The 12,167-nt window shown below is 51.2% G+C and overlaps 1 protein-coding gene across 2 annotated transcripts in view; it reads left to right on the forward strand.

Annotated features, from left to right (window-relative positions):
• TNS3 (tensin 3) overlaps nucleotides 1-12,167 on the forward strand; it is a 224,120-nt gene that overhangs the window by 36,029 nt on the left and 175,924 nt on the right. For both annotated transcript variants that reach the window (XM_082846490.1, XM_082846491.1), the window contains one exon: nucleotides 6,465-6,576. The gene's annotated coding sequence lies outside the window, so the exon portion shown is untranslated. Of the gene's footprint in view, nucleotides 1-6,464; nucleotides 6,577-12,167 lie in introns of those variants that run through there.

The following is a 12,167-nucleotide window of genomic DNA, read 5'->3' on the forward strand; positions in this document are numbered from 1 at the left end:
GGACAGTATACAAGATTTTAAAATCCCCGAAGGCAAAGAGCCTGCGGGTTTTGATTTTAAGCCCCAGGGCCTGCATTCTTGGAGAGGTCTGAAATCCTAGTCAAGCTGTACTCCAGCCAGAGGCGAGGGTAAATCCAGTGGGAGGGCGGAGGGCGACGGAGGGCAATGGAAGGTTTGCCCCCCAGCCCTGCCCTAGGAGGCGTTTCTTCTCCACTTTTCCCGGGTTTGGCTGAGAAGCCTTTTGCCTTCTCTCTGGAGCTGCGTCTGGGGTGGGGGAGGGAGGGCTAATTCGTGTCAGATGGAGGGGCGCCGGGGGACCGTGCGCTCACTCTTCTGGCTTTTGTTCCCGGCATCTGACTTCTGACGGCAGAGTGGACTTGGAGTTGGCGGCCGCTTCTTTCCGGGGCTCACGGGGTCGAACTTTTCCTGACGCCGAGGCGCAGGGGCTCAGGAGGCATACCTGCCTGGCACCGCCGCCGGAGAGGTGTCCGCGCCTGCCTCTGCCTTCCTCGCCCGGCCCGGCTCTCCGCGGGGGCCAGGGCGGCCATGCGGCTGCGCGCCCTGACACCCGGGCCGCCTGGAGGGTGCGCGCGCGGGGCGCGGGTGCGCCGGCACCGGCGCCAGGTGAGTGGGAGCCCCGAGACGGGGGAGGGGCGCTGGAGCAAGGGTCAGGGTGCTGGGAGCAGCGACGCGGGCGCGCCGGGCGCTGGGACGGGGTGGGGGCACTTTTGGGTTGGTGTGCGCGTGTGCTTGTGTGTGCCCGCGTACCCCAGTCTGAGTGCCGACGTGCAAGTGTGTACGGGTGCCCGTGCACTCTTGTTTGCGCGTGCACGTTCGTTCACTCCTGTGCCCTTGTCTCTGCGCGTGCTCATGTGTCCACGAGTGCGCGTGTGTCCTTGTTTGTGCGCGCGTGTGCACTTCCGCGCGCGTGTCCCCCCGCGTGTGCCCGTGTATGCGCGTGTTACTTGCGCAGGAAAGGAAGAGAGAGGGAGAGCAGGGCTTTGCCTGGTGGGAGGCCGGCGGCGCCCTGGTGAGCCCACATGGGGTGGGGGACAGTTCTGGCTTAATTTTCTAATCCAACTCCCTCTTGAACACACTTCCTTGGACTCCTTTCCTGGAATGGAAGTAGGACATTGGCAATTTCGCGGACTCGCTTCGTAGCCTGTGTTTCTTGCAAAGGAAGAGGGTGCTTAGCTCTATGGGTATGTGAGGGTGCACTAGCATTGTTGCAGAAATGTAAGTTAACCAGAGCCATGTAACGATACCTGGTCCTGGGACGGTCCTCCATGGCGTTTGAATTAAACAGCAGATGCCGGGAGGCGGCTCCTTACTAGGTTCAGCAGTCCTTTCTCTGAGTCTAATAATTAGGCATTTATTGCATTTGTCTTCCCGGAAATTTATGTAAGGTTCTGAGGAGTGAGAGTTTGTCAAAATGTCAGCTACTTCACATCACTTTGAGTTGTGCTGCATTCTGTTTTTAGTTTAACAAACACGATTGCTGGGAAGCTTAGGGACAGTGTGTGGTATGCAGAGGGTGTCCCTGTACCCTGGGTCCTGTGGCTGCTGGTGGGTGGAAACATCTCTGGGCAGGAACACCCCAGAGGTTTGGGGTCCACTCTGCCTATGCAGGAAGTTTTTTTCGCGTTTAACTTCAGAGTCAAGTTGCTTGGTGTTTTTGCTCAGTATCTGTCCCCTGCTAGAATGCTACTGAAAGCTTCCAGGTATGAAAACCCACACCTGAATCCTCTTTCCTGGAAGGAAAATATAGCTGGATTGTGCTAATTTAGCCTTTGTGTGGGTAACTGTGGCTTCCGGAACGTTAGCTCAGAGAACCTAGCAGAGAGGTCTGTGAGGTTTTGCATTTTCGCAGAGCCGAAGGTTACCCTTCTGCGCTGCTGTGGAGCACTTAAACTCGCTCAATTCTGCAGAGATTTTTCTTTCTAAAAAGAGACCTCACAATCAAGACCGGCACTAATTACCCTGAACCCCTCAGGGAGTCCTTGTGGAACCCGCAGCCTTGCTCTCTACCCTTCCAACTGCCTGCTCCTAACAATTAAATGCAATTTAGATTCCTGAACTGAGCCTGCTAAATGCTGCAGCATTTTGGCCTCCCCCCTCCCCCCTCCCCGTCTCCCCCCTCCCCCCTTCCCGTCTCCCCCCCTCCCCCCTGCACTCATGGGCCCGCCTCTTTGGGAGAAATGAAAGCACAGTATCAGGTGAAAACAAAGGCAGTCTAATCCTGTCTAGGCTCACTTCACAATGGAGATGTTATGTACAGATGAAGCGTGAGCAGATGTTATTACACTATCTGAAATGAATTCCTCCGCCATCCAGCCATTGAAATGGCTTCAGCCGCCCTACAGCACCTCTGCTGTTTCCTTCCTCCAGGCTTCTAGCTGTCGCCCAGCCCGCAAGAATATCACAGGAACACAGTGCCTCTTTCTCCCTCGTTATAATAAAGGTATTTGCAAGGAATCAAAGGTCACAGTCTACCCCGCTGGCCCACAGAATACGGCCAGTTCATTCAGTCAACAAATATTAATTGAGGGTCCGTGGTTCACTGTCTGCCAGGCACTGTGCAGGGGCCTCGGAAGACACATGGATAAGCGCCTGGTGTCCTGCCTCTAGGAAATGACACGGGAGAGAAGGCGTGTAAACAAGTAACTGAAATATGAGGGAGGGGGCGAGTATGTACCAGCTGGCGGGATTACGATAGAGGGCTGTGTTTGTCAGCTGCTTGAATGCCGACTCCTGTCTGAGCATGAGACCCGGGCGGAGACTGGGTGTGAGCCCATATCCCTTATCTGTTGGCTGTGTGGTCTTGACCTTGCATGCTGGTGCCCCGTTTGTTGAGCAGTGGTTACAGCACAGAAGGGCCCTGCCAATGTCATGAACTTCATGATAGCGGAACCTTCGTCCCTCTTTCATAGGCATGGAGTACAAGAGCCCTGCTATCAAAACGTATACCGCCTCTTGAGAAAACCAGAAGCAGACACGTGAACAAGCACGTAATAACAGCGCCTTGCCGCGTAGGCGGAATAGCTTCCTATAGTGTGGTCCCTTGTGTCGTGGAGGCTCTCAGTCCCAGCTGCAGCTCAGAATCCCTGGAGGAGATTTGAAAAAATGTGTCGTCTGGTCCCACCTCCAGATAATCTGTTTTAATTGGTCTGGGGTGGAGCTTAGGCACCGCTGTTTGAAAAAGTCTGCCCAAGTGATTCCCATAGACGGCCAGCGTTCATAACTGGTACCTGCCGTAGCATTTGACTATTTACAGTAGCTTGGTTAATAGGTAGGAGGGGGCGGTATCCTTTCCCTCGAAGAGAGGTATGACTTGCCCTGGGTCATAGAGCTCGTACTGCAGGTGGCAGAAGCGGCGAGAAGACTTCTGCTTGGGGCAGGACACTTTGCCTCCTTTGACAGGCTTGACAAGATCAACACCAGGGGATATGATTGAGTGATGAGACTGCTGTAGGATTCCTGAGGAACTTGAAGTGGTCAGGAAGGACTTGGGGGAGGGTGGGACTAGAAATGGTCACAACAGAAAACTAGAAGTTACCAGCATTCTCGACAATTTGAATAGCAGGGGAAAGTTTGGGGATGGGCAAAGCATGCTTTAAAGTTGGAGTGGCATGTCGGAAAGGGTTCTCTGCCAATTCCAGTCCATTAGTAGTTGTGCATGGGGTTCTCCTTGTCAGCCGTGGGTCAAGGAATACGGGGTTGTGGGCTGTGTGCTGCGTATTTGCTTTTCCTTTTATCAGTATCAGAGGAGCGTTTGCTTTGTTGAAAATTAGGATTCAAGGTGTTCATTCACTACCTCATATTTATTAGTTATGTAGAATCCCAAGAACATACTTTCTTTGAAACTCTTTAGTTTAATGTTTTTATACTAAAGACACATTTTCAAAATATAATAGAAAACATCACACTGTACACTTAAATATGTGCAGTCTTCAAAGTTGTTTTGGGAGTTTTAAGTGCTTTGCATTTAAATATGAATTTTAGAATCAGTTTGCCAATTATAAAAAGAGAACCTTCTGGGATTTTGATTGAGATTTTGTTGACTCTATAGATTCTATGGGAAGAATTGTGTCTTAATTACATTGAGTCTTCTGACCCATGAACATGGTATATCTCTCCATCTATTTATATCTTCTTTAATTTCTTTCCACAGTGTTTTGTAGTTTTTAGTTTAGAGGTCTTTTGCAGTCTTGTTAGATTTATCCCTAAGTATTTCATATTTTTGATACTAATATAAATGGTGATATTTTTCGAATTTCAATTTCTGGATGTTTATTGCTGGTATGTAGAAAAACAAGTCAGCTTGTACATTCATTGATCTTGTATCCTTCATCTTTGCTAAACTCACTTGTCAGTTCTGGAGCTTTTTCATAGATTTCATCAGCTTTTTCTCCATAAACAGTGATGTCATCAGTGATTAAAGACAGTTTTTACTTTCTCCTTCCCAAACTGGATACCTCTTATTTACTTTTCTTGCCTGATTAGAACTTCTGGGACAAGGTTAAATAGAAATATTGATTGCAGAAAACCTTGCCTTGTTTCAGATCTTAAAGGGAATGCATTTAGTCTTTCATCGTTAAGTATGATGTTTGCTGTAGGTTTCACATAGACAATTTTATGAAGTTGAGGAAGTCCCTTGTTATTCCTATTTGGCTTTTTTACCAGGAAATGGAAGTTAGATTTTATAAGAGGTTTTTTTTTTTGTTGTTGTTGTGTTTTGTTTTGTTTTAGTTAATTGATTGACATTTGAATGTAAAACCAACCAAACTTGCATTCTTGGGAGAAACCCAGTTAGCTATGATGTATCAACTTATGCACTACTTAGAAGTGTGTTATTTAGTTTCCAAATACTTGGGGAATTTTACTGAGATCTTTCTGTTTCTGATTCCTAATTTAATCCCATTGTGGTCAGAGAACATATTTAGTATGACTTGAATACGTTTAAATTTATTTAGACTTGTTTTATGTCCCAGAATATGGTCTACCTTGCTAAATATTCCATATGCATTTGAAAACAATGTGTATTCTGCTGCTGTTAGGTCAAATGTTCTATAAATGTCAGTTAGGTCAAGTTTTTGATAATATTGTTCAAAGCTTATGTATCCTTGCTTATTTTCTGCAATAATTATCAATTATTATTATTGATAAAAATAATTATTAATTATTGAGAAAGGGTATGTTAGTTTGCTAGGGCTGCCGTAATAAAATAACACAGGTTGGGTGGCTTAAACAACAGAAATTTAACAGAAGTATATCTGAGGCACTAGATAGGTTAATTTACCTGTTCACTAACACCCTAGAAAGAGAATCATTCACTGTGTGCTCGTGTCTGACTTCTTTCATTTAGCGTAATAATGCTTTTGATGTTCATCCGTGATGTTACACGTATTAGTAGCTTGCTCTTGTGTATACCCAAATGATATTCCATTTTATGAATATACCGTGGTTTGTTTATCCAGCTCCTTGTGATGGGCATTTGGGTTACTTCCTGTTTGGGGCAGTTTTAAATAAGGTGGCTCTGATCGTTATTGCACGTGTCTTTGTGGACATATGTATCTTGGTGTCTGTAAGAGTGGAATTGCTGAGTCATAAGATTGGTGTAGGTTTAAAAATATGTATAAGAAATCGTCAAGCCGTTTTCCAAAGTAGTTGTACCATTTGTCTCCCATTCTCGGTAACATGTCATCTTAATGAATTTGAGCTATTCTGGTGTGAGTCATGGCCTCTGTGAGTCCATGTGGATACAGGTTACGCTAGAATACACTGTCACGTATCAGCAAATGGGAATATGATTGGTGTTTGGTTTCGAAGGCAAATTGAATTTTTATAAGATCCTCAGCAACCGCTATGAACCTTGACTCTACAAACACGGATTTGGTGCGTGTGTGTTTCCCCTCGTCCCAGTGCCAGTGTGTGTAATGGGTTCAGTTCTGTACCAGGTTTAAGGAGGAGCTGCTATCTTGTCACACTGGTCTGGTGACAGCTTCTCCTCAGTACAGCAGTTCAGAAAGGCTAAGTGGCCAGGAAGGCCAGTTGGTTAGTGACCTCTGCTATAATTGTGCTGTTTGCTGATCGTTTCTTCCAGAGGAAGAAGCGTTAAGATTCTGGGAATGCATGTGGATTCCTTTGTCACAGAAGCAGTGGCTGTGAGCCTGCAGTTTGTAAGCTAATACGCAATCACATAAGCCTTTCACCCAGGCGATTATGAACTGGTAGCGTGTGGGCCGCCACCAGGGCCCTGGCACCGGGCGTGCTGACGGGGCATCCCAGGCCCCTGGGATCCCAGCCTTGGCAGGGTGCTGTCTTGTTCTTTTCTGTTTGCCTGGTCAAGTTCCTGTTTCAACCCTTCACCAACTCGGCTGGATTTATCATCTCCTGAAAGGGAAAAGAAAGAGCAAACGGACGACGAATGGAAGAGCTGACACTTTCTCTCTCTACCTTTTCAGCCAGAAGAATTAACTTCGAGTCTGCACAGTTTTAAGAACAAGGCCTTTAAAAAAGCCAGAGTCTGTGGGGTTTGCAAACAGATTATCGAAGGTCAAGGGATTTCATGCCGAGGTGAGTCCGCGTTTATCGTTCCCATGTTGATGAAACCGAAGCAAGTAAACAAACAAAAAACCAAAATGAAACCTTCTTGCAGGAGTTTCCAAAAGTTAAATCACGGAATTCCCCATCTCAGCCTGAGTTTCCCCCTGTCCTCACTGGACCGGGACTGACCATATTTACACAGATATGCACTCAGGAGAAATGTTTCCAGCAAGAGCAAAGCTAGTCCTGTGGGAGAGGGCGCAGCAATGAGTGGCTCATGACGTACCTTCCGTCTGCCCTGTAGTGTCGGGAGCTCGGGGTTTTCTACTTTCTGATCCCTTACCAGAGTTTACAGATGAAAACTTTCGGCTCTTTTGAGTGAGGGTCATCGCGTTACTGCCCTTTCAGCGTGTCGTCAGGCATTGCTCCTGTCGGTAAACAGCCACCAGCTTCACTCTTTGGTGCTCAAACCCCAGGTAATCAAGGCAACTTGCTACTTTTTGTGCTTTCACGTTAGTAAATCTGTCTAAGGGACATGTGAGCAGGACGTCTCTTGTTTCCCTTGAACCCTAGAACCGTGGTTCTGTGTCACAGAGTGGAGGCAGGTTGGGGGACCTGGCAGAAGGCTTTGGGCTGTTCCGGGGCTTCTCATCACCGGTGGGTTTAGGATTTCCTCCATAGAACGTTTTCAGGGCTGCCTCCAGGCTCCCTTTCCCGCCTGTGGACACCCTGGCACACGGTCCCTGATGGCTGCTTTGGGGTTGGGCAGCCTCGAGGAAGGATGCACGATGGTCACACTTCGTTGGGACCCAAGAGCGGGCAGGAGGCAGCTGTGGCCCCTCCTCTGAAGGGCCCCTCCACGGTCAGTGATGATGGTGCCCTGGTGCCGTCAGCACATCACCAGCTCCCACCTGTCCTTCCCCCGCTGCGGCCTCGTGGGGATGCCAGAAGGGCCCTCCCTCCCCGGCCCCCCAGGGGTCTCTCTTTCAAAGTTGACACACCTGCTTCTCAGAGTGCATGGCCCTCTCACCTTGTCCCTGGATGCAGCCCGTCTCACGGGGCCTGGTGTCTCCTCTCCATGTAGAAAGGGGCCTGGTGTCTCACGGGGCCTGGTGTCTCCTCTCCATGTAGAAAGGGTGAGCCGGGCCCCGGGGGCTGAGGGGTCACCTGTGGAGGTGCACATGGGACATGGATCCAGCGCCAGGCCTCCTCAGCATGGGCCCTCTCCCCACATCAGCAGGCATGCATGGGTGTGTACGTACACGAACACACACGTGTGCATGTGCAAACACACATGGACACGTGCTCACAGGCGCATATGCACACACACGGAAACGTAGAGGAGGGTGTGACAGAGACGTGGCTGGGCTAGGAGCACAAGCTGGTGCTCTGAGGCTGTCAGGGGCAAAGTCTCCTGCTGTGAGTCCATGGCGTGGGTTGTAACCATTCCTCCTCTGGACGGCTGGTGCGAGGTCCGAATGAGACGGGTGTGAGGTGCTGAGCCCACGTTCTGGTACTTAGCTTTGCAGTTGCTGTGAGGATTCTTTTGCCTCAATGCCCCCAACTGAATGTGCCGTGGGCGATTCCCACGTGGGTGACACCCGGGGTCCTTGGCTGGCTGCCGTCCACACGTGCAGGCCATGAGCACAAGTGACGGTGGTTTAGCTCCATAGGCGCAAGGGCTCTGTCTCCCACATACGTTTAACACGGCCTGGTTGTGACAGATTGTCTCTGTGGAGAGCCAGTTTCCTTCTCATCTCTGCACAGCTGAGGCCCGAGCTGACTAAGGAGCTATCCCAAATGTCCTTTTTAAAATCGCAGTGCCTCTGCTCTAACCACCTACAAGAGACAGTTATTCTTTTCAAAGTAAGTAGAAGCAGTGAGATCTGGCCAGCTTGGAGACGGCGGTGCCCAGCAGCCAGGCTCTCCTCTCAGGCCAGGGCCTGGCTCCCTGCTGGGCCCCGAGGATGCTCACGGCCCCCCGCACCGTCCAGGGCTTGGCGTGAGAGTGCATGTCCGGGCTTGTGCCTCCCTGCCTGTCCTGCAGCTTCCCAGGCCCATAGGGGCCAGCAGGGGTCCCAGATTATCCTTTGACTCTTAACGGTCTGTTTTAGGGCATTTTTAGTGTGTAGTGTGTGAGATGTCAGGGAGGACCAAGGGGCCTGTCGGAATGGTGTGGATGGCACGTGGTTGTGCGTGCACCTGCTTCTGCACCCTCTGGAATTCTGTTGGGGGAGGGCAGCCAGACCTCAGGATCCCACTGCGTGCTGTGCTGCCTGGGGCCGTTTTGGCCCCGAGGACCCTGTGCGTGCCCAACACGGAAGGGCGGGAGGGCGGCAGGGCGGTGACGGTCCGGCCTTGTGCAGTGCCGTCTCGTGACCTGTGTGGCCCACACTTCTCTGCTCTAAGAATCGCTGTGTGGTTACGTTTTATCTCACAATCTAGCCCCACGGAGATCACTTTTTTGACCCACCTAGTTTTCTTTTCCTTGAAGAAAATCATTCACTGACAACTGTCCCGTAGGTGCCCTCTCCCTCAGGGGGGTTCATCTCCACGTCTCATTTCCCCTCAGGGACACTCTGCCACTGTCTCCTGTGCAGGGAAGCCAGGGCAAACACAACGTGACCCCAAGGCGCCCGCGCCCGTGTGTCGCCCCAGCGCTTGGCTGGGACGGTTTGCATAGTTTGGAGGCAAAGGAAACAGATCAGGGGTTGGGCGCGGGTCCCGGGGCAGCTCCTCTCTCACGCTTCCCTTCCCGGTGCGTATGCCCTAGCAGATGTGCCACGCTCGCTGTGTGCACACCTGGCCTCTCCTTGTGTTATCTCAAGGCCACGTTCCTCTGTTCCGAGCCCTCCAGCCGAGGGGATGCGTACGGACTCTCCCTGAGGGGCCCTGGGTCCATCCCTCGTGGCCGGGTGGTGGCATTTGCTGCCCTGAAGCACGTGGCCGGAACCGCTGGCTCACAGAGGCCACCTCTGGGGCCTGTGTGGCTTGGGGAAGCCACGTCCTTGGCCCAAGGACTCAGCCGCCTGGACGTGGGCCCCGGAGAGCTGTGCTACTTGGAGAAGTAACCGGGAGCAGGTCTGCGTGAGGGCCAAGGCCCAGGACTTGGTGGGGAGGCCCGCTGACATCAGGGATGCCTGTGTGCCCGGGGCCCCACGTGGGTTCCAGGGCAGGCCGTGGGCGGTGTGGAAGGAAGCCCAGTGGCGGGTGCCCGTGCAGGCATCAAGTCCTGATTTCTGGGTCCTGCATGGAGGCCGTTCCTAATGTGCTGAGTGTCACCCCTTGGGCCCATGTGCATTGAGGGGCTGGGGACTCGCCTGTATCACTGTTAGTGAGATGTCTGCCGATTTCTCTTCAGAAAAAGGTTTTCTAGAACTTCATACGGTGGAATTTAAACACCTATGAGAATACTCAACGGATTATCGTATTTATGTACCTAACTGTAATAATTGTGTGAATAAACAGTAGCTACTCTTTTCTGAGAAGGAAAGAACTCTATGTGCCAGGAGTCCTTTAGACGTTACCTTCTTAAATTAAACTGCTGTGTGCGGGAGATGCAAGACTCCATCCCAGGGTGGTTGTGACAGTCTGCCTCTCACGGATGCCACCGTGTGTGAAGCGGGGCTGCTGCTGGACTGGGAGCCCGGCAGAGTCTCTGCGGGTGTAGACGGGGCCTGGCAGGGTCAGTGGTTGGCTCCTGCAGAAGTCGCTGTGGCCCTAGACAGGCCCCTTTCCTGGCCCTCAATTTGGTGACCTTTACAATTTGTGTGTTGAGTAGTTAATGTCTAGGATTTCTTCCTTTTGTCAGTAAGCTATACAGGTACCGTGAAACACTCGGACAGTATAGTAGTTTCCTCTCCCTGTAGTTTAGATGTATGTCATATACATTTGCACGTCGAGGCTGTGTGTGTGTGCTGCCTGTAGACATCATGTGTCTTCTCTCAGTAACCACGCACAAGCTGTGTGAGGTCTCGGCGAAGAGACCCTTCCTTTGGTTCATTTCTGGAGAAGCAGCAGGGCATGGTGGAGGGGAGCATGGACCCTGGAGACGGGCTGCCAGGGTTCCTGCCCTGCCACCCTGTGCTTGAATTCTCTTTTAGAGTCATTGTGAGTAACAGATGAAATGCACGAGGAACACAAAGAACATTGATTGGCTCAAGGAAGTGTCCAGTAGTGTTAGTGATGACGACCGTGTCGACGTTGTTATTCCTGTTGGTCATGGTGACATTGGTGATGGTGGAGAAGAGTCAGGTGTGTCTTCTGTGACTCGGGCTTAATATTTTTACTGTTTTTTTCTAGTTCCTTCCTGACCCTCAAGTCCCTTATTTTCACCTATTAACCTATTTTGCCTCAAGTTTTTTATGTGGTTAACTTAGAAGAAAAAATTTAATTTTTTTTTTTTTTTTTGCGGTACGCGGGCCTCTCACTGCTGTGGCCTCTCCCGTTGCGGAGCACAGGCTCCGGATGCGCAGGCTCAGCGGCCATGGCTTGCGGGCCCAGCCACTCCGCGGCATATGGGATCCTCCCGGACCGGGGCACGAACCTGCGTCCCCTGCATCGGCAGGCGGACTCTCAACCACTGCGCCACCAGGGAAGCCCGAAAAAATTTAATTTTTAAGCAGCTGTCGCTTGCACATCGAGGCTCCCTTACCCCTACTTCTCAAACTGTAGCTACAGGGAAAGCCGCAGATGGCCGGTGAGTGGTGGGTTAAGTGTCTGGTGTGGTTTGCCTGCTGCTCAGAACCCCGCTGAAGCGGCTCCTGCTCTGCCCTCCCCACCAGCCAGGGCTTTGAACAGGTGACCTTTTCTCACTGCTCCACCAAGATCCCTCGGGTGGCTTACGTGGCCCAGTTTCCACGGACGGTCTTGCTCCAGACCCACACTTGAGGGCACTGGCGTAGTGGATCTTGGTGTTCTAGACCTCAGTGGGCGAGTCTTTTCCTGGGTGTCGAGAATTGTGAGTTCTGCGAGATTTGGCCCCATGGGGGAGATGGGTCCAGAGAGGATGCAGTGTCAGATCAAGCCTGGATCTAATAATGGAATAGGAGAGAACAGACTGGAATGGAAAAAAATAAAGAAACGCTTCTCGATCGTAGGGAGGAGCTGAAGGGAATGAAGGTTGAGAAAAGGAGCAAAACCAGAGGGAAAAGGGCACGGAGGGGGTTTTGTGAGGAATATTTGATAATGACTTTCCGCCTTCAGTTAACGGAACACGTATTAAGCACCCGCTAGAAAAGAAAGGTGAAAAAGCTGTGACCTGTGAGGGGGGAGCGCCGAGGCTGAGGGGGGAGTCCTGTCTGTCAGGCCGTCACTGTCTACCATATCCTAAGGGATAACTAGACAAAGCTTAGGGCTGGATGGGCAGGTCGGTAAGTGTAGATAGCGCTGCTTTGTGCCAGGTGCTGAATTAGAACCGCAGGACATGGTGGCAGTGATGACCAACAAGGCAGGGAAGAGGAGCGAGTGGCCAAGCAGCGAATGTGGCGTTGGGCCCTCTGCCCTCTGCTGTGGGCGTCCGGTCCCCCGTCACATGTAGCTGGTGACTGTGGACGCGGGTAAGCTGGGCAGCTTGAGGGCAGAGGCAGGAGAAGCAGAGGTGACGCCTGGGGCTCGTCTCT

This window comes from Leucopleurus acutus (assembly GCF_964270905.1).
Source record: "Leucopleurus acutus genome assembly, chromosome: 9".
NCBI classification, from domain to species: domain Eukaryota; kingdom Metazoa; phylum Chordata; class Mammalia; order Artiodactyla; family Delphinidae; genus Leucopleurus; species Leucopleurus acutus.